Source organism: Sebastes fasciatus, chromosome 6, assembly GCF_043250625.1.
Source record: "Sebastes fasciatus isolate fSebFas1 chromosome 6, fSebFas1.pri, whole genome shotgun sequence".
Classification (NCBI taxonomy): domain Eukaryota; kingdom Metazoa; phylum Chordata; class Actinopteri; order Perciformes; family Sebastidae; genus Sebastes; species Sebastes fasciatus.
The window spans coordinates 22,791,666-22,816,425 of record NC_133800.1 but is presented as its reverse complement, the minus strand read 5'-3'; positions in this window follow the sequence as shown (position 1 = coordinate 22,816,425).

The window sequence follows — 24,760 nt, the reverse complement described above, 5'->3', positions numbered from 1 at the left end:
GGTATGACATGCAACGACCGGAGACGTTGTGGTTACGCGGCATGCGCTGCAACCATTCGTCTACTGAGGCGCTCCAGAATCAGATATTTTCTAACGCAGTTGTTCATCTTCATGACTCAACGGGGATAGTTTGATGTTGATCTAAGCCATAGAAGTTAGAAGAAGCTCCAAATGTGTGTCACCAACACATTCTCATCCCTTGGGCGGCTGTGGCTCAGAGGGTAGAGCAGGTTGTCAATCAATTGGAAGGTCGGTGGTTCGATCCCCGGCTGCTCCGGGTCACATGTCTTCTTAACCCCAAATTGCTCCCGAAGGCATAGCCATCGGTGTGTGAATGAGTATTTAGATTAGATCCTGATGGGCAAAGTTGGCACCTTAGTAGCCTCTGCCATCAGTGTGTGAATGGGTGAATGCTGACATGTAGTGTAAAGCGCTTTGAGTGGTCGGAAGACTAGAAAAGCGCTATATAAGTCCAAGTCCATTTACCCATTTACCATCCCAACTCGTCACATACTGTAGGGCCGCTTTGTCACACCCCTTGGCGTCTCTTTATTTTTGGCATCAAAACCACTTAGTTAGGTTTCGGAAAAAACTACATGGTTGGGCTTTAAACTACTACGTTTGTAAAGTGAGAATGAAACTGAATGAACTGAATGAAAACAGGACACGAACGGACAGTTGATTGTGACGTGAAAGTGAAACTTAACACACGGGGCTGAACAGCGGTCTCCTGGATGAAAGCCTTGTGTTTGTTGGGCCCATCCACTTCCACTCCCACCCGCCTTGTGTGTGTCTTTCGCTCTTTAAACTACGTCACCACAGTCGCTTTCGCCGCACTTTGCCTTAGCGTTTACTGTTGCTGCAGATGGGTTTACATTGTAGTTAATGGAAAGCCTGGTGCGTCTCATACTGGTGCTAAAGGGTGCCTTGTGCGGCGGTATCGAAACACCGACGGCCGTGACAAAACCCAGGATGCCGAAATTACTCCTTCAAATAACTCAACTTCACTATGAAAGGGTGTCAATACAAAAACAAGTACAAAACATGCATCTTTCATTACACAACAGGATAATAAAACAAATCCTGAGAACCACATTATGAGGTTTATTGTACCTGATCCTAATGAAGTAAGAAGTCATACACACACACACACACACACACACACATGCACACACACGCATACACGTGCACACATGCCATATTTGGTATTTCTCAATCCATTATTTTTTAATGCTGTGTGAATATTCCCACACAGCACTTCCTTGCCTTGGTTGTGTGTGTGTGTGTGTGTGTGTGTGTGTGTGTGTGTGTGTGTGTGTGTGTGTGTGTGTGTGTGTGTGAGTGAGAGAGAGTGTGCTTGTGTGCGCCAGGGGCCTCTCCCAAGGAGAAGTGAAGATTCAATATGTCTGCCTCCATTTAAGCACTGAAACATTCATGGCAGCCAGCACAGACTGGGACACATGCACGCACGCACGCGTGCACGCGCGCACGCGCGCGTGCACGCGCGCACGCACACACACACACACACACACACACACACACACACACACACACACACACACACACACCTGTAAGTTACGACTGATATAAATTTGCTCTCCTTTTGTGTCTGTATTGTTAAAATCTTAAAAACCTGCACAATAACCACGTTGAGTTTAATTGTTTTTAACTGCAGAGATTTCAAAAGAGATTTTCAGACTAAAATCACAGAGTTCCTTTTGAAATCAGTTTTTTCTTTTTAAATCTGAAAACCGTCTTGCTGATGCTGCGCTTCAAACCCTCATTTAGGACACCGTCTCTGCGTCTTCTGTTGTGCTGCACATTGGCCCAGCAAGCCACAGCAATGACTGGAGTGTATATGTTTCTCCTCTTATGAATTATGAAAACAGTTAGCTCTTTTGTTTATGAATTATTACTGATCTGTCTCCACAGGATAGTTGCTGGAACAAATGCATTTACACTAACCAATCGCATTATTGCCTTTTTTTTATTTTCATACGTTTTTGTTTTATCGGGAGCAAGTTGTTTGGGGTCGCGCAAGAAACAAAACAACTCATTTCGGAAACATGCTTTTCATTAGGAGGAAACAAATGTTTATTTTACCAGCACTTTGTGAGGAGTCATGAATAAATATGGTGTTTGTCTCTGAGGTAAATAAAACAACAATGCAGCAGCAGAACAGAGGAGATGGAGATGTGACGGAGATGTGGTTCGGTTCTCTGTGGACTCCTGGTCACCGCTGAGGAGGAGAGCGCAGGCATAAAATATACGGATCTGTTATATTCTGTAAGAACGATTCTCCCGTATTGAAAATCAGATTCACAGAAAATGAGATGGAGTCAGTAACTATTCTATAAATACAGTAAATGAATAATATGAATAAAATGAAGGAGTGAATCGAGAAATGCATGATGGGGGGTGACTTCGAGACGGGAGAAAAAAAAAATAAAAAAGCAAAACAAAAACGCAGAGGTCATGAATATGGAATGTGTGTTCCTTGTGATTTAAATATTCATGACATGACGATTAGTATGTCATAACGGCATTATCAGCTTTGGCAGCCAAAAGACGAAAAAACTCCGGCTTGATTGATCTCATCAGGACATCATCAATAATGGATAACTCCAATCATAGTACTGGGAGCGCACACTCGCACACACGCAGGCATGCACTCGCACACCGCGACATGCACAAACAATTATGACACAATCTGTAATTTAAACCTGCAGTTAAATCAGTCTTACTCCCAATGCAAACACATCTTCACACCACGACTCACTTCCTTTGGTTGCTAAGTGAGAAAATATTTATAAAAAAATGATAATTATTTTTAAATCTATTACTGTAATTGAGCTCTACAGCCTGAACTGCAGTACATTCTCAAATAATGGTCAGTAGTCAAATAATGGGGTGGATTTACCTACACTATAACATGGTAGATTCAGTATAATGAACATTTCCATCAGTCATGTTAGACTCACCAATCTGCTGTTCTGCTGGTTCTCTTTTTAACAGACATCCTGTTTTCATTCATTTATTAACCATTCATTCATTAAAGGGATGGTTTGGGAGTTTTGAAGTGGGCTTGTATGAGGTACTTATCCATAGTCAGTGTATTACCTACAGTAGATGACGGTCGGCACGCCTCCAGCTTGGAGAAGCAAGTAACTTTGGTGAGTTCAAATTCACCAAAGTCCCACAATAATACAGACAAACAGACCCGTTGCAATACAACGGGGACTCGATCCATCCTGATTAGCCTGGACCAGGCCCACATGTGTTGCAAGGTATCAGTAGCGTAACATAATTGTGATTGGCCCCGGTGCAAATATTTTTCTTGGGCCCACTTCCCAAACACAAGCGCACACGCACGTACACACACAACCACTACAGGCAATTCCTATGCCACCATGGAGACGCTCACCATGCAACTCCCATACTGCAAATCAGCCTTAGATCAGCACCACGGACAGCAGCCAGAGCGCCAAATTTATCAACGCTAATTTAACAGCCTGCCCTGGACTCAGCTACCAAATGTTGTCACAGATACAGATTTCAGTGTAGGTGCACATATTTCAACATATGACACGTAACAATTACAGTGCTTTAGATAGAAACCAGTACTCACCCATTAGAAGTTCATCCTACAGGTCTTGTGCTCCGCAAAGTCATTAACAACACTGCTTAAGGACCATGTTCTTTTTTATTGGAAGGTCCTGACCGTGAGCGACGCAGCGCGACGTGGCACGCCGTTTTGAGCTGAACTTTTATCAGACGCCCAGTTGTTTCTATTTATTCCTGTCGTTCGCTTTGAAAGCGCCGCAGTGGACGAGGACCGGCTGATTGGTGAAGTTAAAATGAGGAGTTAACGATACGATACCTCCTCATTTCACCACAAAAACCTTAATAAGGTGGCAGCTGGCTGGAGGGAGATCACCAGTGAGCTGAAAGTTTCCTACTGCTGTTGGCTATATTGTATCTCATTTCCAGTAAATATCACAATAGTAAACGTGTGTTTTCTGTTTAAAAAGAACAAACGAAGGAAGATAAGTAGTTACGTCTCCAGTCTGATCTCGAGCGCACAGCCGATAGGTAGCCTAGGTGGCTTGTTTTCATGATGTAACAGAAGTGCATATAACTGATTGAATGTGGACACGGTGTACAAAGGTGATTTTTGGGCCCCTGACAGCTTCTGGGCCTGGTTGCACCGTCGATATGTAGGCCACTGCAAGGTATTATGTCCTGTGAGCCACAAAAACATCAGGGCAGGAAGTGTTGGGCTTCACTTACAGTAGCTTAACATCAAACAAAAAAACATCAAAGCAGAACCAACTGCAATTGATAAGTGGAAACAGTATTCAGCCCACCAGAGTGGTGAGTATGGCATGACTGCGTTGTTGTAGTGATGGCATTAATGCTGTGAAATTGTACATTATCATGAGTGTATCAAGGCAACACAGCAACCAGCATTAACAGCGAATTAAAACGGGAGCCGATCAGAAAACAGGGAGACATTTAAAGACTTTTCTGCACTTGACCCACTTGCTGTAATCTGCTATCATATTTACGTGATTTCATTGAAACAAACGTAGATAGTTGAACAACACAAAACGGGAAACCATAAATCAAGGTCAATTTCTCTTTCCCCCCCCCCCCCCCCAAACGAGAATTGGAAATAATGCTGAAGCCACTAAGAAGCGTGTGCCCGAGGAGACAATCTAAAACCGACAGATCATGGTGAAGATGTGTGTTTTGGTAGGAGACATGTATGTGCATGTGAGTGTGTGCGTGGATGGGGATGGAGAAGAGTTTTAGAGGATGAGACTGGCGGATGGGCCTTTCTTGTAAAGTGCTCCATTTGTGCATAGAGGTGTCCTAAGTGTCTAGACAAACGTACATGTAAAGCTCCTTCGTGTGCTCTTATGTGAACCTCTTTCTCTCCCTGATGGTCTGAGTCTCTCTCTCTCTCTCTTGCTTTCTCTCTGAGCCACAGTACAGTAGCTCTTACTGTACTCAGACATCATCAAATTTAAATGAAATTTCTCTTCGAACCTCAGCGAATTTTTCTGCTTGATGTTGAATATTGAGGTGAAATGTCATAATAGAATTTAAGTGACCATAAATCTGCAAACTAAACTTGTTCATTCAAAGAATTATCTTGCATTATCTTGCATTATTTTGGTGTTTTTCTCCTTCCTATCTCTTCTTCTTCCTCCTGCTTCAAGTCTGGTTGCTCATTTTATACAGCACTCTGTAGCCTCGGGGCTGAAGGCAACGCTTAAAGAGTGTCTAGCCTCACTACAGCTGGGCTTCTTCGCCAGACAGACCACACGCACTCGTACTCGGAAACTGCTGGATGCAAACATGAAGTGTATATTTGAACCAAAAAACAGCTTTATAGCAGCTGTAAAGCCGACACTGAAAAACTCTTCCACTCTTGGCTGAGTTGTTCTTGTGGTTGATATACTCATCTACAGTAAAACCACCTTTCTGGGAAGAGATTGCAATGGAGTTGTTTTTCCATCCAAATGGACCAAAAAAAGTGCCTTTTCTTGTATACTTCCACTCTGGCAGGTTTTCTTTGTGGAAGTGGCGGAAGTGATTTTGCTCTTCTACACCTCAGCTACAATAGGGCAGGTGTCTTGTCTTAGATTACCCGTGAGATTATCGTCAGACCTGCTGCTGCCAAATATTGAGAAAACCTATATCTATGTAGACACACTGCCATAGCTGTTATACACACTGTTCTCACCGGGACAAAAACACCAGAAAAAAAGAGTGTTTTTTTCATCATATCTCTTCACTAATGCTGCTTTTGTTCATGTTCAGACCTGTGCTCATATTTCCTATTCAGATACATGTCTATGGTTCAACTGTTGACCCCCGTCTCCTCAAAAATATGTTCATGTACGACTGATTTGCAAAAGCATGATTAAAGGAATAGTTCCACATTTTGAGAAAACATGCTAATTTGTTTTCTTCCCGAGAGTTAGATGAGAAGATTTTGTCCACTAGACATGAAGCAACAGCGAGGAGACGGTTAGCTTAGCTTAGCTTAGCATAGCATAAAGACTGGAAACAGGGACAAACACTTATAGCCTGGCTAACTGTTGTGTTGTTATACGTGCCGCCCAGACTATTTCCAGCCTGGTGTCCTAAAAATTACGTTCCCATACAACAAAACTGCATTGCGAATTACCTTCCGAGGGAAACAGATTTTGTCACGGATTTCATTTGTTTATGACGTATCACAAATACGTTTGTAATGATAGTCTGCGGAAATCCGCGTAGGTAGGAGGTCGGGGTGGATGGATCAAACAACACTGGAGACTTTTGCCCAGGAGACAACTGTAAAAACTAAAAGTCAACGTTCACTTATTTTAATCATATACCTTTTTACTAAACCTATCCAAGTAGTTTTGTTGCATTTTTTGTTGTGTTTTGTTTCAATTTCATACTCATTTTAAGCCAAACCATTATGTTTTTTAACCAAGTATTTTTGCAGCCTAAACCTAACAAAGTAGTTTTGTCGCGTTTCTTTTTGTTTTGCACGTTAACCATGTGTTAAAAACTGTTTAAAAGTGTGACTGTAATAGGGGAGGAAATACATTTCCCTCAAAACGTAATCAAAAAGTATAAAATCAAGGAGAGGAAACTCCTGTGTTTTTTTGACAACAGCCACTTATTATATTTATAATATTTTATTGTTCAACACAGGCCATTTTGGTAGAATATGACTATATAATAGAAATAATTTTATTTTACTTTTGTATGCCACTTGTAGGCGAATGTTTTACTAGCGTCCGTTAGCCGCCTTCAGTCCAAAATGGCGGAAGCGTAGCTTTGCTGCTGATGTTGCAATGGCACGAACAATTGACTTTCACTTCTTATCAATATACGTTCTTTGACATAATTTAGAATGCAGTTTAGTTGTATGGGAACGTCATTTTGATTTTTAATAGTCAGGGTTGTCCTTCGTGTCACACACACACAACTGCACACATGCAGGTGCACATGTGTGCAGTTGTGTGTATCCTCAGGGTGTTAAATCAAGCTATGAATTATTTGATGGACTATAAAATGCAGTTGCTTTGGTGATATGCGGCTCTGTCTGCTCCGCCTTGTGATGTCACGTGATGCCTCCCAGTGTTGCTAGTTCAGAACTGCTACTTCTACTACTAATGTATCTCTAATGAGCATTGTTATCATTGAATGTGTACCTGTTTGTAATGCTGTGTGTCTTTGTATGTGTGTTATTGTGCCACGGTGTTTTTATTTGTGTTGTCCGATCGTGTCTCACAGTGCCTCACTGACTCAGCTGTGTGTGTGTGTGTGTGTGTGTATGTTCGTGTGTGTGTGTGTGTGTGTGTGTGTGTGTGGGCCGGCAGTCTGTTTGTTGTATTTCCATGTGTCACATTGAGTCATCAGTGTGCCTGTCATTGCCATAGCGACTATGCCGTGACATATGCCCGCTTCTTGGCTCCCTGACTGACAGGACCATTGCCGTGGTGAAATCCAAAGGATGTTGGAACAAATCGCACCTCGTCCTCTTCCTTCCGTCGAGTCGACCTGTCGCTCTTCTCTTCCTCCCTTGTTCTGTTTATTTACTACAAGCTTTAGTGAAAGAAAAACAGGGCTCACTGTGAGCTGCAGGTTTCCCCCACTGTGATCCTGAGATCTGAGGAGTCAGACCTCTGTACTACCGGAGCAGTCTCCATACATCCCAGCACTTGTTCACAATTGATTTCACACTGAGTCAATTTCTTCATTTCAAAACACACCTCCTGTAGAACAAAACAACAAACTTGTTTCTGTTCATGAGACAACAGAGATCGCGCACGCAGAGCTGAACTCTGGGAAATATTAGGACGTGGATGTGTTATGTTGACAATGGAGGAATATTTCTGAGAAAAATAAAATGCTTCTCGGGATCTGCTTTGAACTCTGAGCCCTGATGCAGACGTAAGCTGTAACCTTGGAGATGAGAGCGTCCTTTCATGTAACTGAGCTGAGATGGACATGTCTCCACTTGGTATCTTAAACAATCTTTAAGAACTTTTCAGATACTTTTCCAGTCTGTTTCTTCTACCAGTACACATCCAACATTTACGGGTTGAGCGTGGATTTGATAAAAGAAGGAAACTGTTGTAGACAAAGCTTCACTAAAGGTGTCGAAGGCACTGGTGGTCTTCCTGTATTGAAAACTGAGTTTGGTCAAGACAGTCAAAGTAAAGAATATCCTTTTGGGGAGATTAAAGTTTGTTTGGTCTTTTAGTTTCAGGCCAGTGTAGAACCATACATGTTTCAGCTGCAAGATATTTGAGAACCGATGGTCAGAAGCTTGTGGGTTGTTGAAAGATGAGAGATGTTTTACAGCTTACATTAGAAATCCTTCATTGAATTTTTCCACGTGTGAATTTTGCAGCAGATGTTGGACAAAGATAAAATTCTACAGGTGACCTGTAGACATTCATATTTAGTAATGTTATTACAGTACATGTAAACACTATGAATAACTTATAAAGACAGCAATATATTGTACTTTGATAAGTACAATATATAGTACAGATGATGCATTCAGTATGCTACTATAGTGATATATACTTAAGCCATTTTCTCATATGAATTCCGAACGATGTCTGGATGATCAGGTCCGGATATCGTCCAGAGCTGCCCTTTCACACATGCACAGTAGCACACAACAGGAGTTTATCCGTGTCAGACGCCTTCTCACCTACTGGAGATACTCTGTTTGGTTTAGGCGAGGAGTGGCGCCTGAATAGGGTATGCCAGACGCAGGACATGACGCAAAAACACTTGCCGTTCCTTGAATTTGTCTGATGATTTCGTCGGCGTATCTCGACGTCTCTCCAGTTAGACATTTTTGTTGGCGTCTTCGTGTAAATCACTCTTCTTCTTCTTCACTCTCGAATGTTTGTTTTCTTCCAGTTTTGCGGCAGCCGCATGATAGAACCGTCATCAACACACCTATTCGCTCGCTGTGAATTCTCTGGACAATGACCGGATCTATTCACACATGGGCTCAATCAGACATTACACAGATTTTGTACCAGGGAGCTGGCAGGGTAAAGTCTGTTCAATGTCTGGTCCGAATGATTCGGACATTTGCGTTCTCACCTACAGCTCCTCCGGGTAATGTCTAGGGTTGCAATTAATTTTTGGCAATTAAAGTTTATTCTGGACCTCGGAAAAGACAGCAATTGACAAAACAATCTCATCTCAAGGTCCATTTAGGTCCAACTACTCTGAAGCTTTCGGCCATATCACGTGATCTTCATCGGCAAATGGAGTTTGATAGTTGTCAAGGAAATGTAGATGTTAAAATTTTAGTTTTTTTAAATTACATTTAATACTATTATTTCGTTATTATTGTTTGATAGAGAAGTAGAAAAACTTCATTATGGATACTCAACGTCTTTCCAAGAAGGTCAAGAGAGAGATTTCACCTGATTCAAGACAGAACTTAATTCATTCAAAACATTTACAATATTTACAACGTTTGAAATCCAGCCATCAGTTTTCATTTCAATCATTAGAATGCAATATGATAAATCTATCTAAAGCATAGTTCAGTAGTGTATATGTGTGGTAAACAGGCTTACACAAAGAAAGGGCAGCACAATCACTACATCACTATTCAACAATATTGTTTAACATTAAAGAGAGTTTAATACAGCTAGGACCGACTGAATGAGAAATACTGATGGTGTCCCAGCTCCAATGAAGGCAGATACATGTTAAGAAAGACAATATATTATATAAAGTAAATATTTCACAGTTATCCATGTAGATTTAAACACGGACACATAATGGATATATCATGTTTATACAGTGTATTTCAACAGGGGCTTTTATTCATTAGCTGCTGCATTCACATGAGTAAATGTCATGGAATGTGTTAGTATGTATAATTTACATTTTTGTGTTTGCATCCCATTGTCTTTTGAGATCCACAAACGAGTGCGTCCTCGCTGACACAAAGAGTGTCTCTGCAGCTCTCTAATGGGAGAACAAGCTGTGTGAAGAGACAAAATGTCACCAGGCGGTCCCCACTCAGCCACCTCCCCACTCAGGGCATACTTAGCATTTAAAGCCCCCCCCTACCCCACCCTGAAGAAGGCGTGCTAACATTTAACGGCGGGGGGAAGAGAGGGAAAGGACGCACAGACGGGCTTTAGCCAGGCAGGCAGATTCCTCCGGCCCTGTAGTGGAGCCGTGGGGAAGTTTTTAATTCCTCCACCCTTATGGTTCATTTGTCCTCCAGATCCCCCATGTGAAGCTCTGCGATGACCACTCATGTGTGCACTGCTGTTGAATTATTAACGAGAGAGATAAGGGGAGAAGGAGGCGATGGGAAGATGGAGAGGAGGGTGAGAGGAGGAGGAGGGGGAGAGTGAGAGTGGAGCTCTGAGTGAGGACGAGAGGTGTGGAGATGCAGAGAGGTGAGAGGTGAGGTGAGGAAGATGGGGGTCAGAAAAATGAGGTGAGAAGAGCGAAGGGAGGTGGGGGGAGAGATGGAGGAAGGGCGAGAGGAGGCGGAGGGTGAAGACTGGACAGACTTTGTTTATAACACACTGTAATGCAATCGTTAGCAGAAATAAGGACATTTTTTAGTGTATATTCATGTATTTGTCAACAACTATAAATTCTCATAGAAGCATCTATAACTAGTGTATAATCAGTTAAGGAATAATGACAATATAACATATTCACACAAGCTCAAGGTCCACGTACTAGACTTCTCCTGGAGCTTTCAGAAGCATGCCATGGCCTTCATCAGCAGATGTATTAAGTAGAAATATATAAATGCTTCATAGATAAATATGAATAATCAAAATACTAAATGTGATGAATAAATAATGAATATGTTATATTAATATCATACTGTATATTTTACATTATGGTCATGATGTATACGATTATGTGTTATATTATATTGTCAATCATTCATTAACTGTTTATACACCAGTTTGAGATGTTTGACAGGAAGTGTTATAGTTGTTGACATATGTAGTAATAAAGACTTTAAAATGTCTTTATACGCTTACTACTACATTCTAGTTGTATATAACGTAATGTGATCAGTGCTTATACATTACACTGCTTGTAAAAGTTAAATTGGGTTAAAATTAAGTGCTACTACAACTTGATTTATTATTAGCCTATTAAAGATCCCATCAAAATGAAATTATGGCTTAGAGTATTTTAGTTAAAACAGCAGCAGTTTAGCTCAGACTTGAACAATATAAACACATTTTTCCACAACCAAAAGTGCGTTGTGTTAGACATTTGGCATCTTAATGTGATGTATTTCCTGTTGTTGACTTACGACCAAATCCCATAATGCCATGTTTTACCCACTTTTTTCAAACTCTACAGGCCAGTTTGTACGCAGGTACTTGGAGCAGAAATCAAGTGACATCGTCACTAGACTAGACTTGAGACTTGAGAAAGCTCCTCCACAACTGTTTTCACACGTCGGGTAGTACTCCTTATGACGAGAAAACTGACCTTCATGTGTGAAATCAGTGGAGTGCTCCTTTATGAACAGAGAAGCAAGAAAAGATTTCACAAAATTCAAATCATCATTGGCATGAAATATCAAATAAGTGCATAATATGTTACAGTTACAGTGTGTACATGCATGTATCTCTTTCCCATATTTCAGTACGGTGGAGGTGGAGGTATAGATGGTGTTGAAAGGTGACACTCTCCTCCTCAGTGACTCACTGCCTTTCACTGTATACAGTCTCTGAGTGATCACATCTCTGTTGCTATTGTGGGAGACTGGCAGGACACCGATGCCACGTCACACACTTACCACACTATTGTACTCTACTCCTGTGTCCTGCGACAAGGACATTAAAGTGACGCAACACACATCGTTAGTGTCGGCAACATCATTACACAATGACAGTTACCTGAGTATGTGCAGCACATATGAGATCACGAGATATAAAGCAGAGGTGTGTGAATGCACTACTGTACATCTGTACATGCACATTACTTCTTTACAGGTATACATAAATATATGTTGATGCGCAAAAGAGAAACACGCACGCACACACACACACACACACACACACACACACACACACACACACACACAAGACAGAGTAAGACAGAAAGAGTGAATGCGCTGATTAGTCTGGAAACGTGTGTGTGCATGAGTGTGTTTACAGTATGTGTGTGTGTGTGGAGGGGGGGGGAGTATCCTCCTAAGGGAGAAGCCAACTAGACCCCCCTTCTTACCACCACACACACACACACACACACACACACACACACACACACACATGCACAGTGTCTGGGGGGTACAGTAAGCCCTGGCGGATTTGTAGAAAGGCCCGGATTGTTCATTAATAAAGAAAGGATGAAAACGGGGGAGAGAGGTGGAGGGGTGTGTGTGTGTGTGTGTGTGTGTGTGTGTGTGTGTGTGTGTGAAGGGAGGGGGGCAAGGAGAGTGGGAGAGAAAGAGAAGGGAAAGAGAGAGAGGGAGGGAAGGAGGGAGGGAGGAGGAGAAGGGGGAGGAGGGGGGGGACACAGTATTAGACAGTAATTAAATAATCATCTGTGTTGCTCTCGTTTACTCCCTCCCCTCTTCCTCCTCCGCCTTCTCCTACAGCACTAGCGGCCACAACACCTGTCACAACTCATCACCCTCACACACACACACACACACACACTACTACACTAGGCTACAGACGAAATCACATCAAAGCCGTACACACGTTATAGACACGCATTCGTATAAAATATTATGCACTCATACATAACACACAGACACACACACATGCTTGTGCACACAAATACGTTGATAAAACACACAGGAGAGAGGGTGTGAGTGTGAGAGCGGCGGCGGCGGTCTAGGGTGGGGTATATAGGGTGTGTCTTGGGAGGCAGAGTGGCTGTCAAATTAATTTCCACCTTCCAGTAGTCTTCTATAGTCACCCTCTCGCCCTCGTCCCCCTGCTTTCTATTCATCCACTGTCCTTCCTCTCATGGCAGGTCGCTGCTCTCCAGCCCAGGTAAATCCTGGATGACGTGAACTGGTGACGGACTCTGTAAAGTGTCGGCACTAATTATAAAAAACAGTCTTAGACAGACCTGATTACTGCCATCAAGAAAAATCTGTCAAATGATGGTAGTAACAATTCACATGTTGTTTCAGGACAGTCAACTAGAATCAAGGCTACTTTAAGTCTAGTTTATGACAACTTGGATCGAGGGTGACGACGGGACAGTCCCGAATTACCAGCAGTTGTCCCGAATCTTTAATCCTGTCCTGTTTGTCCAGAAGATTAGACTAAACCCGAGCTTTGATTAGTTATAGCCTAATAAAACATTAAATACTGATCATTGTGAAACATCATTTTAGTGTCGCCCACAGACGGGCACTGTTATGTACTGTACATAGCCTACACCAGGGGTTCTCAAACTTATTACTCAAAGGACCACATCTGATTCTTATCCAAGGTCAGATGTCCGTAGCCATTGGCAATAACAAAATAACATCATAACGTATCGTATTCAACACGAGTAGAGATGGGTATCGTTAGCATTTTATCGATAGCCTACTACTTTTATCGATAGGCTACTCCTTATCGGTTTTGTTCTTTATCGATACTCTTATCTGTTCTTTTCATTATTAAATAATTTCTTTTTAATATACAATTTTAAAAAAGAGTGAATTCAGAAAAGGATTAGAATTTATTTATATTTTGAATATAACTAAAAAAAAACGGAAACAGTCTAAAATGTCAATACTGGGGTGTTAAATAATGTAGCACCAGTGCCCGTTCAATTTTGGTACCCATGACTACGAGGTATGGGCTGGGTTCGGACTGACTTGCCGTTTGGTCCGGATGTGGACTTTGGTCCGGACTTTGAGAAGCCCTGGCCTACATGAATGATGGCTATTGTAGATTTTCTTTTAGCCATACAGTAGCTCCGCAAATTGATAAACAAAAACATAGCCGCAATGTTGTTGAATTAAAATTTACGGAGGTAAATTAAACCATCCAATTATTACCCAAACTGCCCATCACAGTTTACAGACTGACCTTCTGGTCCTCCTGTTCTTTGACCTACTACACAGAACCTACTGTACTTGTGCGAGTGCATACATTGCCTGTGCAATGAGGCGTTATTACTGACATTTCCAGTTGTTGGCTTGTTTACAACCCGTATGATTGTCTGACTGCTTCTGTTTCATGTCCCATCAGACTGTTGTTGCAATGTCTCCACATACCAAGATCTCAGGAATTACTTTGGTGAGTACTATACAATATTATCATAATTGAAAGAAATGATGAAAAATAACGCCCAAGTTCAATAAGGCGGAATTATCTTGAAGCATATACAACATTGCACGCATAAACAAGATTAGTAAAACCGTGATGTGCTTGCTTTTTACGGGGGATTTTTTTTTTTTTTTCAGTCATTTTAGCCATATTCCTATTGGTAATGACAACATTTTACTCACCAACTTACAGTAAGTTGCTGGGGGTATGTAGGAATATCATTTAGGAGTCCAGGGGCTTGTTTCAGCGATATGCTTACGTGCAGATTGCAAATGGTGGCAGCGTCCCATCTCACAAAAGACTTCATCTCACAAAACGCAGATACATTTGTACTACAACAGTACTACAGATCTCTTGCATGCTCAGGTATGCTGTTTGTTTTGGTCAGTAAAACATGTTAAAATGAAGCAGAAAATTATCTTATGTTGCAAATCTAATGAAACTCCCTCAATAGGGCAAACAACAGAAGCAGTCAGACGAGGTTGTAAACAAGTACAATTATTTAGAAGTGCACTGAAAGTGAACTAGAAAAATGTCTGTCATAATCTCCAATTGCATAACTGACAGGTAAATAATGCGTTTGTAAAAAAATAGAATGCCATAAACTTTTATTTTTCCATGGGATTTTTTTTGTGCAGCATAATTTCTCAAAGGAAAAAAAGATTTTAACGTTTTCTGTAACTTCAGGCAGCACTTACAAATATTATGGACTGACTCTCATGTAACTATTGACTTCAAGATGTTACCGACAACGGTTAAATATATATATATATATATATATATATATATATATATATATTTATAAAACTATTTAACTCTAATATCTTTTATTAGAAACATGGCACCCAAAGTAAGAACATTGTGATCTCCATCTGGCTATAAATTAACCACAGGCACACTGGATATGCATGCCCACACATATGTGTAGTATAAACATTGAGGCATATGAACACACACACACTGACAGTTTCAAACACACACAGAGTGAGCGCACATTCACCAACATACACACTCCAAATGAACCCCAACCTGCCAGAGAACAACATTATGTATAATTACAGTCAGCCATATGGCCATGGGGACTGTTGGCCAGGCCGACAGGGTTCAGCTCTGAGGAGAACACACACACACACACACACAGCAGAATAAACATTCAATAGTGTTGCTGTGGATTCATTCTTTCATTCATTGATTCATATTCCTGCAGGCAGCCACAGGGCCTCCCAGTGAAATCCGGCGTACAGGTCAGTATGGCTGGATAATATGGTCTTTGTTAATGACGATCAGAAAATTGTGCCTCTTTACAGCAGGAGGTAAACAGGACTTTGATTAACATCTGCTGGGCATTACTCATTGATTTTGTCTCCTGTTTTTGTGGTGATTACAATGTTGCTGGAAACAATCAATCCATCCTGCGCCGAGGTAAAGAGTCAGACGGATTTGTGGACCTGGTGTCCCACATGTGAGGCCAAAAAAACTGCAGAGGGAGGGATTTGGTGGAGAGACATGATTCTTACGAGGGTACATGTTGTTTTGGGAAATTAACTCTCTCAAGTAGAATTATTGGTTAGTCAGAGCTGATCAGTGCTCATAGGTTATATGCTGTCTGTGCATGTTTTAGCTGCTTAACTACAAATCATATATACTTCATTTGCCTGCTGACCATTTTCTAATGCATGATGTAGAATTTCTGACTTTCTTATTTTTCAGGCAGCTACTGGTTTTCATTTATTTGCCGTTTATAATACTCAACTAATGGACTCTTGCTTGAGTTTTGTAATCCAGCACAGTAAACATCAAGTCTGCTTTTTCCCCCCATAATTTTACATATTAAAGCTAGGGTTGGTAATCTTAAGAAACTAGCAAAAGTATGTTAGATTTAAAAAAAGAAAGAAAAAAAACCCAGCCGAGCGTTGCCAACTATTTTCCAATGGAAGTAGCTAACAGCATTAGCTCTAAAAGTTGCTAAATCTAGCGAGAAAGTCACCAAGTGGACCTGACAAGTGGACTTGGACTGGATTATTTTCCTCTTTTTTTGTCAGAGCATTTGCTTTATTGATTGCTGTCGGGATTTAATGAGAATTTCAACAAATATAACAAAAATGTTTTTGAAAATTACCAATTCTCCGCTCCAAGCACCTGGAGCGTAACACCAGAAGTAGACAAGATAAGATGTCATAAAAAGTAATAGTTAGTATACCATAAAATGTCATAAAAATATCATAACTTAGTATGCCATAAAAAATGTCATAAAAGGTCCTTGCATAGTATGTCATAACATTTTTTATATAAAAGTCATAGTATAGTTGTCACTTTGGCATGAACGTATAAAGCATTATGAATGCTGAACTTATAATGCATTATGTCCACCACTTATAATACTTCATAAACCTTGTTATAAGTTATCATGCACAATTATAAACATTTATCAAGCCTTATGAATGCATTATAAGGTCTTATGAATGTGCTTATATTGCATTATAGACATGACCTTAATTAATTTGTTCTCTATTTAAAAACTCCCTGATACTTTTTGGTTCCCTCTCTTTGTCGTGATCTTGCTGCTGATCCAAGAAGCTCATTTCACTGTTACACACATCCAGCATCACTCTTGATAGAAGCTTAAACAACTATGTTAAAGGCAAAAATGTCTGTTAGACCGTCACAGTGCAGTTCGATGACACCTCAGAAGTTGTGTTTGTTTTGTACAACTGGATAGAAATGTAAAACAAAAAGAAGAAGAAGAAGAAGAAGGAGGAAACAAAAAGCTGTCGCTCTATGTGGACACATGTAAACTCTTGGAAGTTCATCAGCAGTAAACAAACAAACAAACAAATAGGAAAACACACATTAGCAGCTACAGTATGTGCAGAAACAGAAAAGACAGGATGTGATTATTGGAAAGAATGAGATTCTCCAACTATGTAACATAATGAAAAGGAAATATTCATATTAGGCAAAAACAAACTATTGAAAAGCTGCTCATTAAAGCTCATAAATAAATGCAAATCATCTTAATTAGTTCGAGGACCTTGGGTGCCTCTGAGCTTCTTCTGCTCCTCTCTCTTTTCTCTCGCTTGTTTTTTTCCCTGTTGTTTGTTTTCTTGCCGTTATTGTTGTTGTTTTTGAAGTCCTTTTCCATTCCCCCCTCTATCTCCTCCTCCTCTCCATCGCTGCCATTCGTCTCGCTCCTCTCTCCTCCCCTCTGGTTTTTGGTCGTTGCCCTTGTGTCTCGTGGTTCTTTCATCGCCGCGTAGCCGACCTTGCCTAACCCTCTGCGGATGCCCGATCCAGAGGAGGGTGACTGGGAGGTTTGGGCGGAGCGCGTGGGGAGAGGGTGGGAGATCTGGGGTTCTGATGCCACTTCTTGGCATCTCAGTCGGATGTGAGCTGGAGCCAAGCTCTCTCAGTGAAGTCAGGAGTGCTCAAGAAAAAATAAAAATCCCTCACAGCGGGGTTTGGGAATGTGATGGATTTCATGATGCTTTGAAAGTATAGCGTCAAAAGAACATCAAGAAGAAACTCTTATTTTTTTGACAAAATTCAGAGAAAACATTAACTTTTTTTCATGTTTTTAATATTTGTAAAATGCTCTAATAAATGTGCAGAAACTTTATATTCTATCAGTCAGTCAGGATATGTTTGTCTACAGTTTTGTTAAGTGCAGCAGAGCAGACTGGGCCTGGGGGCTTCGTTAGGCACAACTTACTACTGTGACACAGGCTGCTGTGCGAGGGAGATGTAGACTGGACGCCCGTGTTGTCACTTGGTCTACCTGCTGTTATTAGTTTAGGGACATCTAATTGGTCTCTGGTCTATCTGTAATATCTTTATGGACCTCTAATGGGGCCTTTTGCTTAGAGAGGAGGATGAGAGGAACAGATAATTGGTCCTGAGGTGCTACACAGGCTCCGGCCTGCTGCTATGCTCGATTTGCAATTTACCAGGAGATCTCACACCTATTTGCTTTAACAAGGTGTTGTAAATCACGGTACTCCGTGCTCTACAGGGAGAACATAGATGCAAAATACAGTAGACTTGTTGTTTTCATTCATTGTTAAATGACAATGTGTTACCAGCTCGGCGTGCCGTTTATCTTGCTGGAATTGGAAACATTAGTCTCTAGTGGTGCTACCAGTGTTACCAGCTACCAAGTTGTGAGCACAGGGCTTTCCACCAGAGAGAGAACAAGTGAACCTGAGTGTGAAAAGAAGCAGCTCAGTATCCTTAGGAATTACATCCACGTTAGACAATTTCGTACCACACGATTTACACCCAATACCAATGTTCGGTGCCAATGCAGAAAGAAGAGGTGGAAAATTTGAATGTCTTTGTTGATGGAATAGTTTTGTTCAGTCCAGTTTAGTTCAATGATTTGTAGTCACTGAAAATATAGTTTGTTATTTTTTTTCCAAGCTATACAATCACATCAGTACTGTACAACAGTAAATGAACGCATCACCTTTCTTGACACGCCGTTATTTTTTATCTGAATGTTAAAGATTTGTACGTACATTTACTGGACACCTCTAGCAGAGAGTAGTTTGCCCTTTACGTAGTGTGTCCAACCATCCCGATGCAGGAGATCATCTCCTGTCATAGACCTGCAATTAATATTGCCTTTTTATTACTCGACAAAGTCCTCTAGACGGCCGTAGTAATTATAATGGGACCAAAGGAGGAAGTCAGGTGACAAATGCCGTGTAGTTTCCCATTTCCAACCGACAATCAACATAGTTTTTTTTAAAGCATGACCATGCATTAACGCAAATGCATGTATATATTTATTATTGGAAATTAATTAACAACATAACACAATGACAAATATTGTCCAGAAACCCTCACAGGTACTGCATTTAGCATAAAAAATATGCTTGAATTATAACATGGCAAACTGCAGCCCAACAAGCAACAACAGCTGTCAGTGTGTCAGTGTGCTGACTTGACTATGACTTGCCCCAAACTGCATGTGATTATCATAAAGTGGGCATGTCTGTAAAGGGGAGACTCTTTTTTCTCGCCAAAATTGTATGTAAGCTTGGAGCGTTATTTAACAAGCTATTAAGACATGATTGGTACAATGGATATCTTGTTTTTCTAGTTTCATATGACGTCAGCATCTTGACTGTAGCTTTAAAACCGAGCCCCTACAACCTAAAAATCGCAAGTTGTGTTAATACGTTAAAGAAATTTGTGACGTTAAAACAAATTTGCGTTAACGCATTATTATCGCGGTAACTTTGACAGCCCTGCATTGTTTTAAACCACACCAAACCAAACCTAACCATAGCATTATCACATCATATCATCATATCATCACATCATTTATTTTCAGCAATGATTTGCAACGATTTTGGAAAACACAAACAAATGACGTTGTGCTGCCGATAGGGGCGTCAGATCAGAAAATACTTCTATGTGTCATTCTGGAGGGCATTGACAAACAACCGATTTTGTCCTTTAATCTGGAGGATGTATGACAGAGAGCGAGAATTTTTAAAACGTTGCCATTGAACGCAAAAAGGGGTTGTCATTGAGCGTAATCAAGGGTTTAGTAGAATCATCAAACAGAGTTGCAATAACAACGGTATGTACGTTTTGAAGGAATCCCAGACATAGTCCGTGGACTGATAGTGGGGAGAGAGGAGCGTTATGGGATCTGCGGAAGTCAATGTGTTATGCAACATAATCACAGGGTGTGGCCCCTGGTGTCACTTACACCGACCTACATACTGCATACAGGCCAGTGACACACACACTGACACAGAGAACACTGAACCACATACATACAGTAAGTACAGGTGTTAAATACGCATGACCAGGGCTGCACGTAATGACTTAACGTTACAGCTAATATATCAACAAATATATAAAAGAATTTTCTTTAATCACCGATCAATACTGAATAGTTGATTATTTTAAATACATTTAATCACCTAGTACATTAGTGCTTTTGCTGGTCACAGATCAGCTGGATCAGCTCCCTTCGAGCAGTTATGATTATTTCAATGTTACAAAACACCCATTGGAGGTCTAATTAGATTAAATGACCAATAAGTCACACTTATTAAGAGCGCTCCTCAACCACACTCCTCATAGACAGACCCCTTTCCCTCCATTGGCACCAAGTGCTTGTGATTTCTCATGTTGTTATTCCCGCTACTATAAATTATTCAATATTTGTTTGAATAAATGAACATGTAAAATAATCTCCAATGGCTACAGAAGGCAATAGTTAATTGGAATTAAAGAAAAAAGTTTGAGTCTTCTTTTTAGTTGTTGTTTTGCTTCTTTCTTTTGCACTCTTGCCTTTTATACTTTCTTGCATTGTACCATTGGACTTTTTTCTGCTTTCATGTCAGTTCATTACATTTAATTTATTAATGTCCAATATTTAATGTGCCAAAAATGTCAGATTCAAACAGATGAAAATGGGGCATTTTCTCCTGGTACGAGGGATGCACAAGCTGTTTGCTGCTTCTTGTTGTGACTCTGGGGGCCGAACGAGGGATGGGAGGGGAAGAAACAGAGAGAGAGAGACAGAGGGAGGGGAAGAGAGCGAGAAAGAGTGAACTCTTCAGTCAGACCTGAAGTTTATCTTTAACCAAGCTTCGAGCTCCCAAACCACAATGCTGCTTGGTGCCAAAAGGCACAATTTTACAGAAACTAACCTCAAAACGGGGCTGGAGTCGGCGGGAGGAAGACAGCTTTACAGAAACAAACAAACAAACCTCGCAACCTTACTGTAACTCCGAAGAAGAGCAACTTTCTGTGGACTAAACTTAGTGCCGCTCTGAAGTACAAATCAACTCGGCTTCAACTTTTGTATTGCTGTGAAATCTATATTTGATAGATACAGTGATGTCTTATGCAGCTGTGGTTTAAATATGAAATGTTTTTCTTCTGTAGCAGAAAAGCAATACAAGCTTTAAGCACACACACACACACACACACACACACACACACACACACACACACACACACACACACACACAGACACTCGCAGAGTGCAGCCATGCCGCTATTGATCTACGAGCAGTTTGTCCTTGATGTCTGTCCCACTGTCACTGTGATCGATGTCTCATTGACTCACAGAGAAGAGAGTCAGCTGACGGACACACACACACACAGACACACACACGCACACACACACACACACACACCAACAAACACACACACACACACACACACACCTCTGTGATGAATAAGATGTGCGAGTGTGACTGTCATCACCTTCTCTGCGATCGTTCTTACCCCAGAGAGGAAACAGACACGCAGACAAACACACACAGACGCGTTTTCCTTCCTGTGTTGGATTTAATCTTTGTTTTGAATGTTGCGGTAAAAACAGCGAACTGAAAGTCTTACATAAGTTGATATCTGCCAAAAAATGTTAATGTCTCAGAAAGGGATCGCAACATAGAAAGTGAAATGATGACTGAGTGAAGGATGACACAGAAAAACTGAAATTCACAGAGTTCATATTTAGAAAAGACGTGTGTGTGTGTGTGTGTGTGTGTGTGTGTGTGTGTGGTCTCGGACGATGCGACTGATAATCATTTGTGACTTTTAATATGGACATCGGACGCAACACACACACTCACATGTAGCCACAAATTTAGAGTTGCTATAGCAACCAAAGGCTAGCGCACATTGTTCGAGAGGCGGTTTCTCGAACCATTTGCCAATTTGGTTAATTATGTCTTTGTGCCGGTGAATAGGCCTTGACTCCCCCCCTCTCTCTCTTCCCCACCGCCCCCCCCCCCCCCCCCCCCCCCCCCGCGCCTGTCCCGGCTCTGGCCTGAGCGCAGCCAGCTGACACACACACACACACACACACACATATTGTTTGGGGGGGGGGGGCTGGGTCCAGGAAACTGGGAGCGGGAGGATGGAGGTAGGAACATAGAACAGCAGCTCTAATGAGCCACTGGCTGTCAGGAACGGTTAGGCTGCTGCGCATGGAGAGGCGGGGCCAGCGGAGGGGCGGGGGTCTTCACACACACACACACACACACACACACACACATACAGAGTGATAAAGAGTGAGTTGGTCAAACACGAGTCCACGAGTCTTGAACTTGATGCCTTGTCTGTTCCGTCCCTCTTTTGGTTTTTACGTTTTTTTCCCCATTTCCTGTTGCCTTCAGACATTTAATTGTTCATGTGTCAATCTCTTCCTGACGCCATCTTCGTCTCTGACTCTAAACCTCCCTCTCTGTTAGCTCTTGTGCTGATACGGTGATAATTTCATTTATAAAAACACAAGACACACATCATTCCTGCCAGGAAAAATCCTTACGTTCAATAGGAAATCCAGCTTCTATTACACAACATGTTACGCATGAGTCACACAACCTGCGTCACACAACACTGACGTGCTGCTCATATACTACAGAGCATGCATGTAATTGATGCAGTGTGTGTGGCGTGTGTGATGAACGTGCATCCTTTAGTTCCAGTCAGCGAGTCCTGCTGTCCACTACATATGTTTGCTATGTTTCTCTGCCTCTATTACATGAATGTGCAAACCAGCTCTCATACAATGACAACCATCTGTCAATACATACACACACTCGCGCACGCACACCCGAAACGCTGTGAGCTCCGCCTCCTAACAATATTCCAAGCTGTCTATAAATTCAGCAGAAAAATCAATGGAGGTCTGACAGAGACAAAAGGCCTGAGAGGAGGAGCAGCTGAACTTTTTTTTCTGTTTGTTTCCACACTTTCCTCTCCGGCAGATGTCACAGTAAAAGTTGATGAGCTTCTCGTCCTGCACGTCCGTCGAGATGAGATAGCTAGAGCGCCGGCTGAGGTTAAAGCGATGTGAAACCACACCTGAGTCTTGAGGACTCCGCTGTCGATTTCATTCAGCGGCTCCTTTGCGTCGTCGTGCCGTGCGAGATTACGCTTCGATTTGGCTTTGACTTTGACAGTTCAAAAGCCCAGTGACTGGTTAGTGACTTCTGCTGAGTCCTCATAGTTCGCTGGTGTACTTCACTGTACTGTAGTAAATGTGTGATTGTAAAAGAGTACTGCAGACAGCGGAGGATGTTTGCCCACAGCAGGACAGACCTCACAGCAGACTTGCCTCGCTCTGAAATAAAGGCACAGATGTTATCAATTATCAAGGGCCTTGGAGACATTTACTGTACTCTCTATGCTCATCACCCCTTCCCTTTGTTTAATTACAATCCTGTCCAGTCTGCAGTCACTCTGTCTCGTTAAAGGAATAGTTTGACAAACAACTGGCATAATTTGCCTGCTTACAGTATATCTCCATACCTTTCATCATCATTTTCTTGTATGCTCCCCTCAGCATCTTCCTCCATTTCTCTTTTTTCTGCCTGTCTGTATTTGTTCCAGTGACACGAGCAACACGATTCAATGATGAATATGTTAAGATTTATTTTCTCCGTCCGTTTCCTTCTTTTTAAATTTTCGCTCAGCAGCGACGGAGCCTGTCAGTTATGTAAACAGATCACCCTCCTGCTGGAGATTCAAGCCTTTGCTCAAGTGCCCTTGAGCAAGACAATGAATCCCGGTTCAGTTCCAGGCGGTACTGCTCCACTGTAGCTCTGTGGCTGACCCTGACCTTTGACCTTTGATGTAAAGATTTCTCTACAGAATTCAAAGCTTTGGCCGGACTTGTTTTGGCGATGGTGTGTGTAGGACAGAGAGGAACAGTAGGAGCATCCGAGGCAACGATGTCCAATGACATAACAGAAATGAGATGTGATAATAATGATAATGGACTGATGATGACGCCAGCTGATAATGACACCCCTGGGAGACAGAGAAACAGCCTCACATCAGCGTGATTTTCAAATCCTCTCTGTCACCGGGTTTGGTCTGTGAACGTGATGCACATCTAGACTGACACACTGAATAATGGAGAGAGAAGACGGAAAGGGAGAGGAGACTGAGCGACAGTGGTACAGGATGAGTCGGATAAACAGGGATGCAGACAAAGATGGGGGGATGGATGAAAGGGCAGGAGGATGGAGGGCTAGAGGAAGTTGATGGTAGACGAGAGGGCTGTCGCCGAGACTCTGTTAATGATGTACAGATGGCCTGTGAGTCTCCCCTCCCCACACCAGTAATCTAATGAGGAGACGTGGATTACCGTTAACTCAGATTAATTTTTAACAGGGTGGAGGAGACGGTGATGACAGCCATGATTATTATCATTATCATAATCATTCCCACTTTGTCTGCCACTCTATGTGTGTGTGTGGTTTATTTGGATGAATGTGTGTGTGTGTGTTTGTGTGTGCGTCGTCAAGTGGCGTTGAAAATACTGTACGCGCGCTTGCGAGAGGTTTTCATGAACCTTGTTCATTTGCATGGAGTCTAGACATGACATCACGTCATCATCCTTTTGTTTTTCATAAACAATATGTATTGACCCTCAGTCAGGCAGGGGCAACATC